This window comes from Ursus arctos, unplaced genomic scaffold, assembly GCF_023065955.2.
Source record: "Ursus arctos isolate Adak ecotype North America unplaced genomic scaffold, UrsArc2.0 scaffold_10, whole genome shotgun sequence".
Lineage (NCBI taxonomy): Eukaryota > Metazoa > Chordata > Mammalia > Carnivora > Ursidae > Ursus > Ursus arctos.
This window is the reverse complement of record NW_026622764.1, coordinates 60,212,259-60,227,998: the sequence shown is the minus strand read 5'-3', so window position 1 is coordinate 60,227,998 and position 15,740 is coordinate 60,212,259. Positions and strand designations below refer to the sequence as shown.

General features: G+C 45.0%; 1 long non-coding RNA gene across 1 annotated transcript in view; it reads right to left on the bottom strand.

The window, feature by feature from the left end:
- Positions 1 to 2,009: 2,009 nt before the first annotated feature.
- LOC125281822 (uncharacterized) overlaps positions 2,010 to 15,740 on the bottom strand; it is a 220,418-nt gene continuing 206,687 nt past the window's right edge. Inside the window, exons 9-11 of the long non-coding RNA XR_008958150.1 lie at positions 8,138 to 8,401; positions 6,284 to 6,335; positions 2,010 to 2,069 (exon numbers count right to left, since the gene is read on the bottom strand). This is a non-coding gene — a long non-coding RNA (uncharacterized LOC125281822). The remainder of the gene's footprint in view (positions 2,070 to 6,283; positions 6,336 to 8,137; positions 8,402 to 15,740) is intronic.

Genomic DNA, 15,740 nt, shown 5'->3' with positions numbered 1-15,740 from the left:
AAGTAGGTTCCCCGCTGAGCAAGAAGCCCAACATCCGGCTCAATCTCAGGACCCCGAGATCATGACCTGAGCCAAAGGCAGCCACTTAACCGACTGAGCCGCCCAGGCGCCCCAGAGAACAGGGATTTTTTATGTTCACTGCTGTACCTTCAAAGTATGGGTCACTGCCCAGCTCACAGAAGGTATCCATAAATGAATGAATCTGATCAAACACCTATCTAAGGTGATTCACTAAACGCTCGTTATGTGCATTAGCAGGTAAGGGGATAACTAAGTCTAAAAAGAAAGAGGCAGATTAATTTAACTTACCACCTATAATAGGACTTCAATAAATGTTAACAAACAATATCATTATCATTTTTATTATTACTTAAATTAACTGTCCATGATTTTAGATGACACCTGACCCCGGAGACAGCATCCTGGAGCTTCCTCATGGCCGTGGGACAAAATCCTGACAAAAAAAAGTTCACTCTCTCCCACCAAGACTATATACACATTCATTCTCTGTTTAGACAGGAAAGGAAAAACCTGTTGAAAGGAAAAGTGAAGGCAGTCCTAAGAAGACAGAAGCTGTATTAACACCAAGATTCCTGACCATGAAGCAGCAAAAAGGTGGGGACTGATTAATCCGTTTGTTTCAGAGAACACTTTGATATTTTAGTTTCTTCCAGTAAAACACATTATGTATTTATCTGATTTGAGACAGTTTACTAGGCGCTCCTTTAAGAAAAAAATGCAGGTTCCGAAAAATATTTGAAAGTTTTTCAATGTTCAGCTAAGTATTGATGCTTATTACAAAATTCTTAAGTTCAAAATTCTAAGTCCTTGTATTTCATAAAGACACACGAGATGAGTATTTATGGAAGATTTCTTCAGGGAAATGCAATTTTGTTATATGGTGGCAGATCACACATGATCCGCTTTCAAGTTAAGTCTCATTGTACACGATCACTAAAGTCCCTCATCCCAGCAGACCTCAGGTGCATAATAGTGGCCCTAGACCTCCTGGGACACTGCAGTGCAAGAAGGGTCCTGAGAAGGCAGTGACAGCGAGGGGGACAGTGACATACTGGAAGCAGAGGGGCCTGATGGCCCTTATGCTAACCTGAGGCTTCAACTGCTCATGGAGAGGGAGGCAGGCACTTGTGGGGTTTTCTCTCTCCCTCCATTCATACAGAAGTGACAAGTGACCCCCCGGAAAATTTGTAAATATTTCAGTCTGGACTCTCAAGATGACTAGGGAGGGAGAGTCTTGTGCCAGATAACACAGACTCTTGGTTTTTTAGCAGATGTGACTCAAGAAACTCGAATTATATAAGTGGATAAGAACGGTGTAAAATTTGGGGCTTAACTCACCAACCTCTTAGACTTTATTTCGATTTGGATAAGAAAGGAGATGCCAGAAATACTTGGGAAATGTAACTTCTACTGACACAGAAAAAGAAAAGGGTCTTTCTCTTGATCGTGAAGACTCTTATGTCAAGTGAAATGCTACAGGGGGTGCCTTTCCCATTTTTAGTGAGCGTACTGGACGTAACGTATATGGTTCAAAGAGAACACGAGTCAGCGCCTCTGTCCTAGAGTTGGCTCTGTTACCTACTGCCACAGTGAACACCCTTCGGGTAGGCAGGCTTTCTGAGCTTCCACGTCTCTGCAAAATGAGTGAAGGACAGGTGGTTTTCATACTCCATGGTAATAGTTCTAATTTTCTGGTAAGGCAAGTGATCAGAATGACTAAGACTTCCAGAGGCCTATGTAGTCCTGTAGGACAGGCATGGTATCAAAAAGTAGCCAAAGGAACTTGCAAACGTATACAAACACAAGAGAACCAAAACAGTCAAGATTAAAACAGTAGGTGAGCCATGAAGGGAAAATGGAGGGAGAAGAGTTATGAGATGATCTGCATAAAGATACATACTGCAGTTGAACTTCTTGCTAGTCAAAGACAAAGGGCAACAGGATGCTTCTAATTCTCCATAGCTAATAAAAGGATACATAACAACTTACCAAAGGGGAGAGAGTGTAACACAGCTTCCAAATCGAAATAGAATGTATGGTCTGGTTTGCTATGTAAGAAATGGTAAAAAACAAACAAACAAACAAAAAAACCACGAATGACAATGGCATCCAAGACAAGATTTCCAAAGCTCCAAAAATGTCTTTCATTAGCTTTGCTTTTCTTAATGAGATCTCAATAACAGTACCAGTAATGCCAATAATAATGATGCTGAACCAAGGAACCTGAAACAAATAACATGGCTACATTGCTTTCTGCTGACCTCACTTACAAAAGGCTTGATGTCCGCTGGCCAGGATTTTCCGTAGACAACTCTTCTCAAATCTCGACCATCTCAGACTGACTTTTGACCATAATATAGACCATTGCTGGGCAAAACCTCTATACATCCAAAGAAGAAATGCTTACTGCTTGTATAGGGGGACTATTTCAGTTTACACGAAGCAGTCATTAAGTAGAATGATTTTTTATTTAAACAAATGACTTGTTAGAGACCCCCAGCCAATGTACAACCCAAGTGGTCATGGTTTGTGCAGCAAGAGGTTTGGCATTTTCAGGTGGCCACCAAATTTTGGGGGTAATCAGAGTTTCTCTAGAGGAGAAAAGATGGGTTGGTACAAAAAAAAAAAAAAGAAAAAAGAAAAGAATGTTTGTTTTTATTTAGAACCATCTGAGAGGAGTCAATATGCTCAGGGTTTGCCCAGATGAAACAGAAGTTTCTATGAGCTTCTGAGGTTTTTTATGACTCGCCTGGTTTGAGATTGGATAGGATCATGTGCCGTATGTTTCCATAAGGAAAAGGCATTGTTATTGCTCCGCGTACGGACATATAAAGCTATTATGTAATCTAAGAGCTTAGATTTTGCTCGACAATGGTAATTTTATAGTCAACCCCAGAATTTCAATAATACAGTATTTTGGTAAGGGTTAGAGGAGATAAAATCTAATTGCCAGTTTCCTTAAACAACATGAAAATCCTCTTAGAAACACATTCTCCACTTGCACCAAAATGTTCATCACAGCATTGTTTTATAATTAAGAACATCCTGGAAACACCTACATAAACAACGAAATGGAAATTGAGAATCATGGCTCAGCCCGTCATTGCTGTATAGCAAACCACCCCAAAGCTCTCTGCCTTACAATACACGTTTGCGTTTGCCTCCTCGGCTACAGATCAGCAGAGGATTTCTTCTGCTCTCAGCTGGACTCCTTCAGGAAACTGGCCCGCTGACAGGTCAGCTGGAAGCCCATTGGTCTAGCAAGGGCTTAGGTACGACAGCTAGGGTGACGGGTACCCCCCTCCACATGAGTTCTCAGTCTCTAGTAGGCTAGCTTGGGGTTTTTCTCATGACAATGGTCTATAGCAGGGGTCCAAGAAGGCAACTCGAAGTACAGAAATCTTGAGGCACAAGCTTGGAATCCGCACACCACCCCTTCTGCTACATTCTGTTGGCCAGAGCAAGTCATAAGCCCAGACCATATTCTAGGGGTTGGAAAAGAAACTGTCCCCCCTAATGGAAGGAGCTACAAAATCACATTGCAAGGGATGTAGAAACAGAGAGATGGGAAGAAAACTAGAAGGAATTTTGCAATCGACCACAATGGAATACTCATTTGATGGATTATTATCCGGTTATTAAAAATGAAGCCTATGGAGCAAGTTTAGAGTGTTAAAAGAACAAAAGAAAAAACTGTGTGATTACAACCACATAAATGTACATACAGAAGGTTAGAGGAGACTCTACGGATATGAGAGTTGCATGATGACAAGATGACAGAATTTGTGTTTTTAACTATTTTTCTAAAAATATTCCGACAGCTTTCGTGGATCCCCCGAGCCTGCTATCACATCTGCATGCAGCATAAGCCACGTTTCATTCCTTCAACAGGATTTGGCTGAAGTACCCAGTGAATGAACAAAAGAATTATGGAGAGAAAAAGTAAATGATCTATTTTTTTTTTTTTTTTGCCTTTTTAGACAAAATGATTCAACCCAAAAATCCCATGCCAGACAATTCAGCTGACAGAGAGGGAATTTAATGTGACATAGTGTGCTTGCCATTTCTAGGGAAATGGAGTTAGAGCTTTTAGAGTACAAAGCAGAAAGCCTTTGCCTGTTAAAGTATTTTGCACAGGAGTGAAACCTTTCATTGTATGACTAAATCAATGGAGATTATCTCCTCGGCCGGAATCTCCTTTTGTCAGCACGTGTGGGGTGTGGGCATCTGTTCTTGCATTCGGTTCAGTAACTGGGTTCTCAAAGGCATGACTCAATTCAAGGTAATGCTCAATATTGTATTGAAGTTACTATGTAGATATTGATTTCATGGCCTTTGACTCTTTCTGAGGTCAGTCATTGACCGGCACATTGAACTCAATCTCCTGGGTTGACGTTAGCCACCGGTGGTATTGTCCTCACTAGTTTTGATGTAGTGATGCTGGGGTTCTAATCCAAACCTTCTCTGGAGTCCAATTTCTGCAGGATTGCCTTCAACAGGACTCACCTGTGACCCGATTGACAAGCCGAGGAGTAGCATGTGAAAGTCGAATGCAGGTTCACACGAGTGATGAACCCTCACCTGGGCCCAAAGTCACAGTTTTTGTGAGATAGCAAAGGAAACCAGCATTACAGAAATTCAGGGCTGGAAGGCAATTTAGCATCCGAGGAAAATCGGGTCCAGAGGCAGCATGCTCTTTACATGTGGTCGAGTCCTAAAATTAGTTGCAGTGAGGTTGTTCCAGACCTCCTCTCCACTGTTCTATTGCCCCTGAGGATTTTTTGTCCTCCTGCGGACAGCAGCTGGCTAGGAGCACCAACCCTCCCAACAGAAGGCATGGAGGCAATGGGGGGAATCACTCCACTGAGAGAGGGCCATGGCCCTCCCTGTGTCACCCTGCCCCGCGCTAGCTTTCAGAACTAGTAGTCCGGGGAGATTTGTGAAAGACGTCAGGCCTTTGTCCAGCCCCACCCCCTCTTGCACCTTTCCCAGATTGTTGGTTTAACCCTCGGGCCCAGCCTAGAGCCTCTTGGTCCCTGAGCCCTCTCCTCTCTGTTCCTAGCAAAACATACAATCAGAGCCTTTTGCACAGTGATGTGTAACTTATTTAAATCTCAAAGTGCAGATCCTGTGTGAGGGATTTGCATGTTCATAAGGATTGAATCTTACAGAACTGAAACTCTTAAAGGTATGAACCCATGGGAGGCAGACTCAAATAACTCAAATGACGAGGAGGGCCTGGTGGGCAACTTGGAGAGAAGCAAGCCAGGCGGCAGGAGTGAGGCTCTCCCATGAGGCCCCTCTTCGCCAAGGGTCTCAGGGTGACTGGTTCACTTGTTGGTCCTGGGCCAGCTCAAAGAGGCTCGAGGGGACATCTCTCAACTTGCTACTGAGACACTCCCGAGTAAAGAGTCAGGGTGTCGCCCTTTTCACTTCCTGGCCAGACTCTTCACCCTCTGCTAAGAACCAGGTCATCCTTCTAGGGGAAATTCTGGTCATATTTTCCTCTTTGTTATTTTTTTCAAAAGAAGCTGGGAAGCTGGGTTTTATGTGACATCTTCTGATTTTTCAAAGCCGGGAACTAATTCCAATTGTGGAGATCCTTTCTGGCCAGACAAGTAATATCTGTGGGTCGATTCTGGCCCTCAGGGTGCCCTTTTATGACCTCTGCTGAGGGCGGATGTTTGGGGAAGGGTGGGACAAGGTGGGACAGGGCATCTGTTAAATCTTAAAGTGGAGGAAGAGGTTTTGGGGACTATAAAGGGGGCTTATTAGCATCTCCCAGGATGGAGTCAATTCAGGAAACGGAGGATTTTTATTCTGTATTTCTCAAAGGGAGCCACGGTTTTTAAAGGCTATATAACCATGCCTTAGAGAATGGCCACCCATGTGGGACCACCCATGTGGGACCACGTGGGCCAAGAAGAGAGAGGTCAAACAGCATGAAGCTGAAAGCCACAGATGTGGGGTCACCTCAAGTGCCATGCGGCCTTGTCTGTGCCCACCTTCTGACCATGGTGGCCTGGGTGTGGAGCAGGGAATGTTCTAGAGATAGCTAGCAATAGAGAGTCATGGAATCTCAGTGCTCTAAACCACCTTAACAGTTATCTGTTCAACCCTGTCACTTTACACAAATATACTGAGCCCAGAGAAGGGGGGCCGTTTTGCTATCAACCTCACACAGCTGCTTTGTGGAGGAACTGAGACTGCCACACGGCCCCCCCACCCCCTCCCCAGGGCAGAGTTTGTCTTGAGTACCTACCTTCCAGTCCCTCATTCCACCTTCACTCCAAGAGGAGCTGTCATAAATGTACCTGTGAAATGAAAAATCAGACGCAGCTTCATTTCTGTACCTTTGTAAGATTTCTCATATCAAAAATTTCACAAGCCAGGAAAAAAAATTCTTTCTCAAATCATGCACCCCTGACTAGGGCTCAGAAAAGAGAGACACTGAATCACTTCATGCTTTGCTTAATTATGATGAAGAGTTAGTGCATGCCTGACACTCTACCAAGCATTTTACACACACTCCTCCATTTAATGTTCATTATTATCCGCATTTTACAGTTGGGGGAACTGAGGCTTTAAGAAGCTAAGAAGTCTTCCCGAAGGCTCACAGTCAGTAAGTGACAGAGCCAGGATCTGAACCCCTGTAGTCCTACCCAGAGCCCTAATGTAATAAACTTGGTCCCCATAGCTGAGTTTCACCCCTCACTCAACTCCCAAGAGATGTTAGCTTTCAAAGGTCCAGTTCCCAGAAAACCTCCCACTGTCCTGGCATCTAGGGAGCTGCCCCAGTCTCTTCTGCTAAACACTGCTCTGAGCCCACTTCATCACACGTTGTTTTTTATTATTTTTTTTCCGGGCTCCAAAAATGTGGTCTTCCCTCATTATGCCAATTAGGAGGAACAGATGGTCTTCTACTCAATGGTTAACCATTCAACATTTATGGAAGAAAATCCTGGAAGGTTTATTTCAAATATGAGAAGTGTCAACCCAAAGCAACAATTTTTAAATACTTCTCTGGAAGGGAAGAGTTCTAGAGAAAGACTTTCTGCAACTTTAACCCAAATGTCACAGAATGTGTACAGTATAATGGCAGAATGTCTCGATCCCAGAAGAATACACATAAACAGAGGAGGTAATTGGATTCATCGTTTTGACACCTGAAAGGATGACAAGAGACCTTTAACCCGCCGATAATCAGCGGAGTGTGCTGTCATTGTGTACCGTTCAACCAGACTATGGGATATCACATTAGCAAGCTGGCCAGCCTATTAGAGGCATGTAATTCTTTCATATACTTAGCGCGGAAGTGGAGAGGATTCAAAACAGCCTCCTTCTCTCTGACATGCATCCAGATTTTTAATAGCAGCTAAGTACCTTACTAAGCAATTGAATAAAATAATGCATTCAGGCCCCAGAAAACCTTTTCAGACCTCTTTTTATCTCTACATTTTACTGATGGAAAATGGATTGTAATTCAAATTTATATACTGGGCACACGCCAGGCAATAGATTTTTTTTTTCCTTTGTAAAACTCAAAGCATTCCAAACTATTGGAGGAGTTAAGCAATTTTGATCATTTTGAAACTAGCTGTCAGATTTAATCTGTGCTAAAGAGACAGAGGGCAAATGTATTCTGAAGCTTGTTATATAATTTACAGATTATTTTTGCAATTTATATTCCATCAAATAGGGTATATTAGGCTCTCAGAAAGCACGTAATGATCAATTAATTTCAGCAGAGCAATCCTGGTGGCACTTAAGGGACAGAAATGATTAGACCCTTGTCTAGCTGAGTCCCAAGGTCAAGTCATCAAATATGACTGATTATATTTTCTAATGGTTTCTCTATGCCCATTAAAGAGCACTCAACTATTCAGACTCTCCTCTGATCATGACATTCAAAATTTGCTCGGATGGCTCCTGACAAGCAAAAATGTATTCTCTAATCTTTAACCACATAAACAATAGCTAACCACTTGTAATTGAGTTTAAATTGATTTCAGGTGGCTTCGGAGAAAAGCAATTTCTACAACAGATTAACCTCTTAATTAAAGTATATTAAGAATACTGTCAGGTGTAGGAATTCTGCTCTGGCAGAAAATTATACCTCATTGACATTCATTTGCGAGAGAATTGCTGCTCTGTTCCCAGGTAACAGGTTACTTATTTGTGGTTCTTGCTTCACTAGGTCAACTCAAGCCCGGTTCGCTCTGTGGAACGTCAGCCTTTCGGATGGGACAGGGCGTGGGGACGGAAAGCGGGTGATGCGGAACGTTGTTTATGGAGTGATGCTGTCCTTGTACTTAGGTGTTCAGAAAGTTACTTTGCTCGAGGAATGGACCCTTCTGCAAAAACAATAGACTCCCTTCATCTGAAAAAAGAGGGAAAGCACGTGTCAACTTCGTCATCAATAGTGACTCAACAGTTCTCTGCGAGGTGCTGTCCTCCAGTGCATTTAGGTAGACCCCATCCTGTCCTCTAAGTCCACGCTACTCAAAAGCGGTCCTCAGATGAGCATCACGTGGCAGACTGTGAGAAATGCAGAGTCTCAGCCCCTCCAGCACCCGCCCCCCCACACACACACCCCAGACCAAATAAGTAGCATCACCAATTTAACAAGATCCCCAGGGAATTCATTGCACTATTCAAGTTTAAGGAGCGCCGCTCCAAGGGACTGTTCTGTCTGGATTCTCGTGATCTCGGGGATCTATACAACGTCAGGAACATTTGGTCAGTTTGGTAAAGACAAAAACGAAAACAATGCAACTGGTCGATGAGCATTATGTAGACCAAACAATTTCCTCTCTGCTTTCTACTTTTCAAGATCCTGCTAGCTTCCTCTTTTTCATGTCCTGTTTGTGTAAAACCCAGGTGAATACAATCCCACTCACCCAGTTCTGGCCCAGGACGTGGGACACATGGAGTTGCTGACTTATGCTGCAGTTGGTTCTAGAATCAAGCTTTACCCCCATGCTGGCTCCATGGGCCTGGGATAACCTGACCCTGGTAGTTTGCTGTCCTGGGACTGTAATCTTTGGCTCATACTCCTGAATTGGTTCCAGCCTCTGTCATTTTCAGCTGGGGATTTTTTGCTGCCTTCAGAACTTGCCATTTTTTAATCTTGCCCACCTGGTCCTGAGATACCTACTTCCCATTGTCACCTGTCTAAACGCAGGGTTATGGCGTGGCCTCCTACCCCATAGGGGGCAGCCTCCAGCCCTCCTTAACGTGGCTTGTGGTTATTAAAAGGAAGTCACACCAATATGCAGCTGTGCTTAGCACCCAGGTGTTGTTAAGAAAAATTGGTTTAGAACAGCAAATCTCAGGCTTGACTACACATTACAATACCCCGAGGAGATTCAAATTTTCTAATGCCAAGGGTCCCATCCCAGATAAGCTTAAGTCAGAATCTCATGATCTTATCACACAGCCAGAGTTAGGAAACACCAGTTTAGAGAAACTTCCCTGACCCATCCATGCCCAATGCACTCCATCCTCTACACTTGAGTAATAATTTGCTTCTTATATTTCCTTAGTTTTTCTCCCCACCACCAGAGCATGGAGAAAATTGTGAATAAAGAGTGAAGAGCTTCTGTGTGTCTCAGTGGAGAGGGAATCAGAAGGAAGGCGGGGGCGGGGGGGGAAGTGGGGGGAGAACCTCCATGCATTATCCATCATATTGCTAAGACCGTGCAAGGGATGGAGGGTAAACTGGCCACCCAGTGTTTTCCAGTTTAAGGTGCACGACCAGTGCAGAGGAATCACAGAAAGTGAAGAAATGTAATCGGGAAATCACAACCACTCGCAGGCCTTGAAGAAGGGCAGACAAAGCACGTGGGAAGAGATTCAACATGATACAGAAGGTGTTTGCCCACTTGCAAATATTCCAGAAAAGAAAAATGGTCCCAAACTGTGTCCATAAGCGGTAGTCCTAACCTGCCCAGAACACCCCCAAGTTGCGGAGGTAAAGCAGAGATGACACGGGGTGCTCCGGCCAGGGATCGACCCCTGTCCAAGATTAAACAGAGACAGAGGAAACAGTAGCAGCAGCACCCGCGCCAGGGTTGCCGCCTGGTGTCCCCGCTGGGTGGGTCTGAGCCTGCGTCAGAACACCTGCCGCGGTGGGCAGGCTGCCGGACGGTCCGGACATGTTTCCTCTGCTTACGGTTTCTTTCATGGGCCAGGAATTCAGAGCACCTGCCCCAGTGAGCTCGGGTCTCTAAGTGTCACCCTCGGACCAGCAGAGGAGCTGCACCTGGGAACTTGTTAGACATGCAAATGCTCTGCGCGAGGGCCCCACCCCAAACTTACTGAATCAGAAACTTGAGAGTGGGGCCCAGCGAGCTGCGGCTTCAGACACCCTCCAGGTGATTCCGAGGCACACTCCGGTTGAACACCACTGCTTTGTTGTACACGCACCAAGAGCTGGCTCCCGGGTCTCCTCAGGCATCTGTCTCCCCTGGCCTGGGAGGGGAGGTGATGCTGAAAAGACCTGTTCTCCCCTCGGGCTGCCTGTGCCCTCACCTGCTGGGGTTACCACCCAGTGCTTCGGCAGCCCCCTTTCTGAGCCTCTGAGCCTCTGCTTTCCAGGCTCTGGACTGTGGTTTCTGACCCCTGCAGTCTGGCTCCCTGGATGTTATCTTTGCCTGTTGAACCTGCGGGAACTGCCTTCTCCTCCCCACCTCAGTTTCCCTGCCAGGCTTCAGACCCTGTTCCTTCGCCCAGTCCTCCCCTCTCTGCTTCCTTCTCTCATACCAGTGGAGGCCCAGCCTCACCCTCTAGACATCAGACACCCCAGGTGATCTCGGCTCTGTTTGCCCCCCTCCTGGCCTGCTACATAGAGTTAGTCACCAACACGCTGCGATCAAATACTTTTGAATAAAAGAATTAAGCACTTTTTAATCTCTGAAATCCATCTCCCTGTACGATTTCATCAGATCATTGTGACAGTGAGAGAGAGAGAGCTCAAGTATTAACCGTATTTAACGGTCAGCAACACTGAGACCAGTCCAGGTTACAGTACAGTCGGTAGTAGAGCAAAGACTGGAATCCAGGTCTCTTAAATCCTGACCCAGTGCTCCTGACCCAGTGTTCCTTCCACTAAGCAGTATTTTCTGCACTCTGAATTCATCTCTCCCATGGTACTTCCCACTCTGCCCAATAGCATACCATTAACATGTCCTTCAAGGCTCAGATTTGACATCAACATTCACTACAGCCGGTACTGGCTGAAACTGGACAAACTGTGAAGAATGTCTTTTACCTTGTTGCACAGCTGCACATCAAAAGATTTAGCAGAAGACAGGAGGATGGACATTTGGACCACGCAGAGCAGTCCCTTGCAGTCGCGGTGATCGGTTCATGGGGACACATGAGCCTCTGGTGATTGACAGAGTTGATTAATGGGTCGAGAAACCCTGCAGTGGTTGAGAAATCAAAAGATTCTCAACTTGAACCTCTTACTAGTTTGCATTTGCCTCTCATGCCTTAGGAACATCGAAAGCTAATGGGATTCCCTTTCGAACCCTCTGCTGCTAGCTCTGGCCTGACGGCCAGCACTTTGCCTGGAGGGGAAGCACTCAGGTCGACTAGCCTGAGGTTGACCAGAGGTTAGGGGGTAAAGGCCCTGAGCCGGGACATCCTCAGTGTGTGCTGGGTAGCTTGAGGGCCCCCCCCCCCACCTATCCCAGATTTTGAACGGATGTCTCAGCCTCTCAATGCAAGTCCTTTGTCTGGCTGCTTAGATGGTAATGTTGAAACCCGACAGGTGCCTGTGGCATCAGCCTCCACCACTGCACACCCACCTTCACTTCATCTCTCCCTATCCTTGCTGTCCTGTGCGGACCTCCGAATTTCAATCTAGTTCGGCCTGTGGAGAGGCCAGACCATGGCCATGCCCTCCGGTTCAGCTGGATAACTTGGACTCTGATCACCACTCTGCCTTTGAAACTCATATAAACCCCGATCCCGTGTCTCATATCACAACCTGGTCCCCTAAATCTCCATGCTCTCTCGATGGTCCATCCCAAGCCCAGCCTGCCCTCCAGTCCAAAATCCTCCTGGTCATTTCTGACCCATGGTTTCTGTGACCTGGCTGCTGCTCTCTCCAGCTTAGTGGATGGTCATGTCTGGAAAGGTCAATCCTCCAGGCTTTAAATCTAAAGTGTGATTGAGGTTCAACGATGTTAGTGAGGGGGGAAAAAATGTCTGAAGAATGGAATAGATGGATAAATTGCATTTGGAAAAAGGGGGAAACAAACATGATCAGGCTGGCCTTAGTTTCCTAATATTAAGCTAACTAAAGAACATCTTCCCTGCATGTCAGCTGACCCGAAGCCCTCACGTACTTCTATGCCTCCTCACAAGTTGTCAAAGTGCTGAGTGGTTATGAGATGGCCCTGCACTTTCCTGAGCAAATGGCAGGAGGACGACAACAAGAGAATGAAATAAAAAGAAATAGGAAAAAAATGACCAATTAAAACCGTTTTTAATGAGCATGACTGCTAAGCACTCTCAATACTCGGCACACAGCTGTACACTCAACCCTTGCAACCGTCTTATGTGATGGTGACACTGCCCCAAATTTACAGGTGGCAAAACTATAATGGAGCCAGAATGTGGTTCCAAACCCATGCTCCTAACCCCCTTGTTAAACTCCTTTCCCGAGAGGCACTGGATTCTGTGCTCTTAGGCAGAGTTCACTCCTTCATTTTGGCCTCAAGAAGTGGTAGCTTGGTTGGCCGGCCCCCATCATTGCCATATGTGATGGTTTTACCAACAACACTCTCTTTGATGCCAGGAAGCATCAAATAATCCCTTGAAACATTGAGAAATTACGTTGATTAGGCCAAGTAATTTCAACTCACATGTCCTGGGAAGAGGACTGAACTTGGGTCTTGGCCCTGGCCATGTAACCTTGAACACGACAGACATCTCTGAGTATACTACTGTCTAGCATTCTATGCCCCTATAGTGCTGTTCAAACATCAAATGAGCTATTGACGTAGGGACACCCTATAAACTGGAAGTTACCACCAAAAAATAAAAATTATTAATATGTCAAAGAGCGGTTCAACTCTTTTTTTCCGCTGAATTCACCACCCAAGAGTCAGAGAGGGAGACAAGATCTTTTATGGCTGGGTTCGTTCCAACAGCAATACTTTCCACAAACATCCATTAAAGTCTTTACATGAGCCAGGCACTTTTATAGGTATTTTCTTTTCTCAGAGACAAGAGACAAGACATTTATGAGCAAGTTACTTCTGCATCTTCTCATATTTTGGCAGGTCTCACACCTGCTATGGACCAAACACCTAGAGCTGGACCTGGACAGGTCAGTTAATTGGGATTCAGACACCACAGCCTGATTCCACAAGCACCCAATTGTCCGCATCTTGCTTCGGCACCTTGCCACATACACATCTGTGTGGCCTGTGGGACAAGGTCAAATTGCTCTTTCATGGAGGCCATTTTGTCACATGGATTCCCCACAAAAGAAGGTGAATGAATCAGAGCGGGTCCATCACTCTATAACAAACAGCTCAAAACGCATGCCCTGCGAGCATGACTCAGGTTCAGTGTGGACTTCTAGGCAGTCTCATTTCCAGCTTTCTACTTTTTTCCGTCTCGCTTCTCTTCCTGAGTTTGTTTTGCCTTTAGCTTTTTTTTGTTTAACTTCATAAGTATTTTTTGATACTTTTGTCTAAGTGCCATGGCTGAGAAAGAGACAGTACTTTTTTTGATAAATGCATTCACTATAAACATGATAGACAGTGGTATTTCTCCATTTCTTTTAAGAAAACAGACATCGGCAACTTATTTTAACAGAAACTTTTTTATTGAGATCCTTCCAATACCTCATAGTTTGCCCACTTAACGTATACAACTTGATGGTTTTTAGTATGTTCACTGTGTTACACAACCATCACCACAATCAACACTAGAATATTTGTATCACCCAAAAAGAAACTCCATACACATTAGTGGTGGCTGCCATTCCCCCTAAACCTCCCAGCCTTAGGCAACCAATGAAATACTTTCTCTCCATATAGATTTGCCTATTCCAGATACTTCTTATGAAGAGAATCATCCAGCATGTGGCCTTTTGTGATTGTCTTCTTTCACTTGGTGTAATGTTTTCGAGGTTCCTCCATGTTGTAGTTCCTGGAAACTTTGGAGTCTCTTCCGTTAGGAACTCGGACTTATATTCTTCCTTCTCATGGAAATTTGAATTGTCTTTGCATGTCTTGGAACAGTAAAAGAAAGAGTAAAAATATCCTTTTGTGGGTGCTTATACACATACTGCCTCTTCCTCACCACAACTTTCAAGGGAGTTACTATGGCCACTATTTTCCAAGGGAAGAAACCTAGAAAGGTCACAGTGCTCATTAGTGAGAGACCAGGCTTCTACCTCAGGTCTCTGAGTCTAAGTCTAGTAGGTCTGTCTAGGGAGATGAGGTCATAATTATCACCAGCAGTATCATAAATACCTTTATCGTGTTTCTCAGAAGCTCAGCACTGGCCCACAAGGCCGTGGCCTTGGCGTGTGCCAAAGAAGGAAGTAAAGAAAAGCTCCTCCAACATGAAACACCCTCAGACATGGCCTAGACAGGAAATAAGGCAGGATGCATGGCGCTCAGGACTGTGGGACTCCAGAACCCAAACGATTCAAATCCCAGATCTCCCACCTTTTAATTGTGTCCACTTGGAGCACTTACTTTCTCATTTTTTATTTTCCCACATGGAAGATGAGAAGGATGGGTCCTACACTGTAGGGTTATTAAGGGAATGAAATAAAAAAAATGAGGGCTTAGCACAGCGCCTAGCACTGAGTAAGTACTCAAGAATATTTACTATTGTTAGGGAATACAGTCGATAAAATTGTAAAAGTGATGTATGGTGATAGATGGTAGCTACACGTGTGAGGAGCGTAGCGTAATTACGGACTTGTCAGATCACTGTCTATGTTGCTCACCTGAAACTAATGGGACACTGTGTGTCACCTATACCACACACACACACACACACACACACACACACACACCCCAATGGAATTTGGGAAGTGAAACTTTAGCCTTCTATTATCATGTCTGAGGTAACTTATTAGAAGATGAATGAGCTAATTTTTTTAAAGATTTTATTTATTTATTTGAGAGAGAGAGGGGGAGAGAGCACAGAGGGAGAGGATGAAGCAGGCTCCCCGCTGAGCAAAGAGCCCACCATGGGGCTTGGTCCCAGGACCCTGGGATCATGACCTGAGCCGAAGGCAGCTGCTTAACTGACTGAGCCACACGGGTGCCCCAGAAGGGGAAAGAGTTTAAATGCAAGAGGGAATACAGAAGAAGCAAGCCCTATGGCACTGGGCGAGAGAACACCGCAAGAATCCGAACAAATGGCCTCCACAGAGCCCTGAACTACAGGGGAGAGAGGCATGAGTCAAGGGGGAGAGAGGCAGCCATGCTGTCATGGTTTCGCCGCAGCAAACTATTGATGGAGAGTCAGCCTTTAGAAAGTTCACTGAATCTTGCAAAAACATGACTACCGACTGTAGTAGGAAAACTTGCCAAACTGTGCAATTTGGAGCCAAATGTTCCTTTCCGCCTCCCTCCCCCTACCCCCATGACATTCAGCTTCTGGCTATGCCAAAAGCAGTTACTGGCAAGGAAGTCATTAAAAAAAAATTTTTTTTTTTTTTTTTTTGGCATATGGCA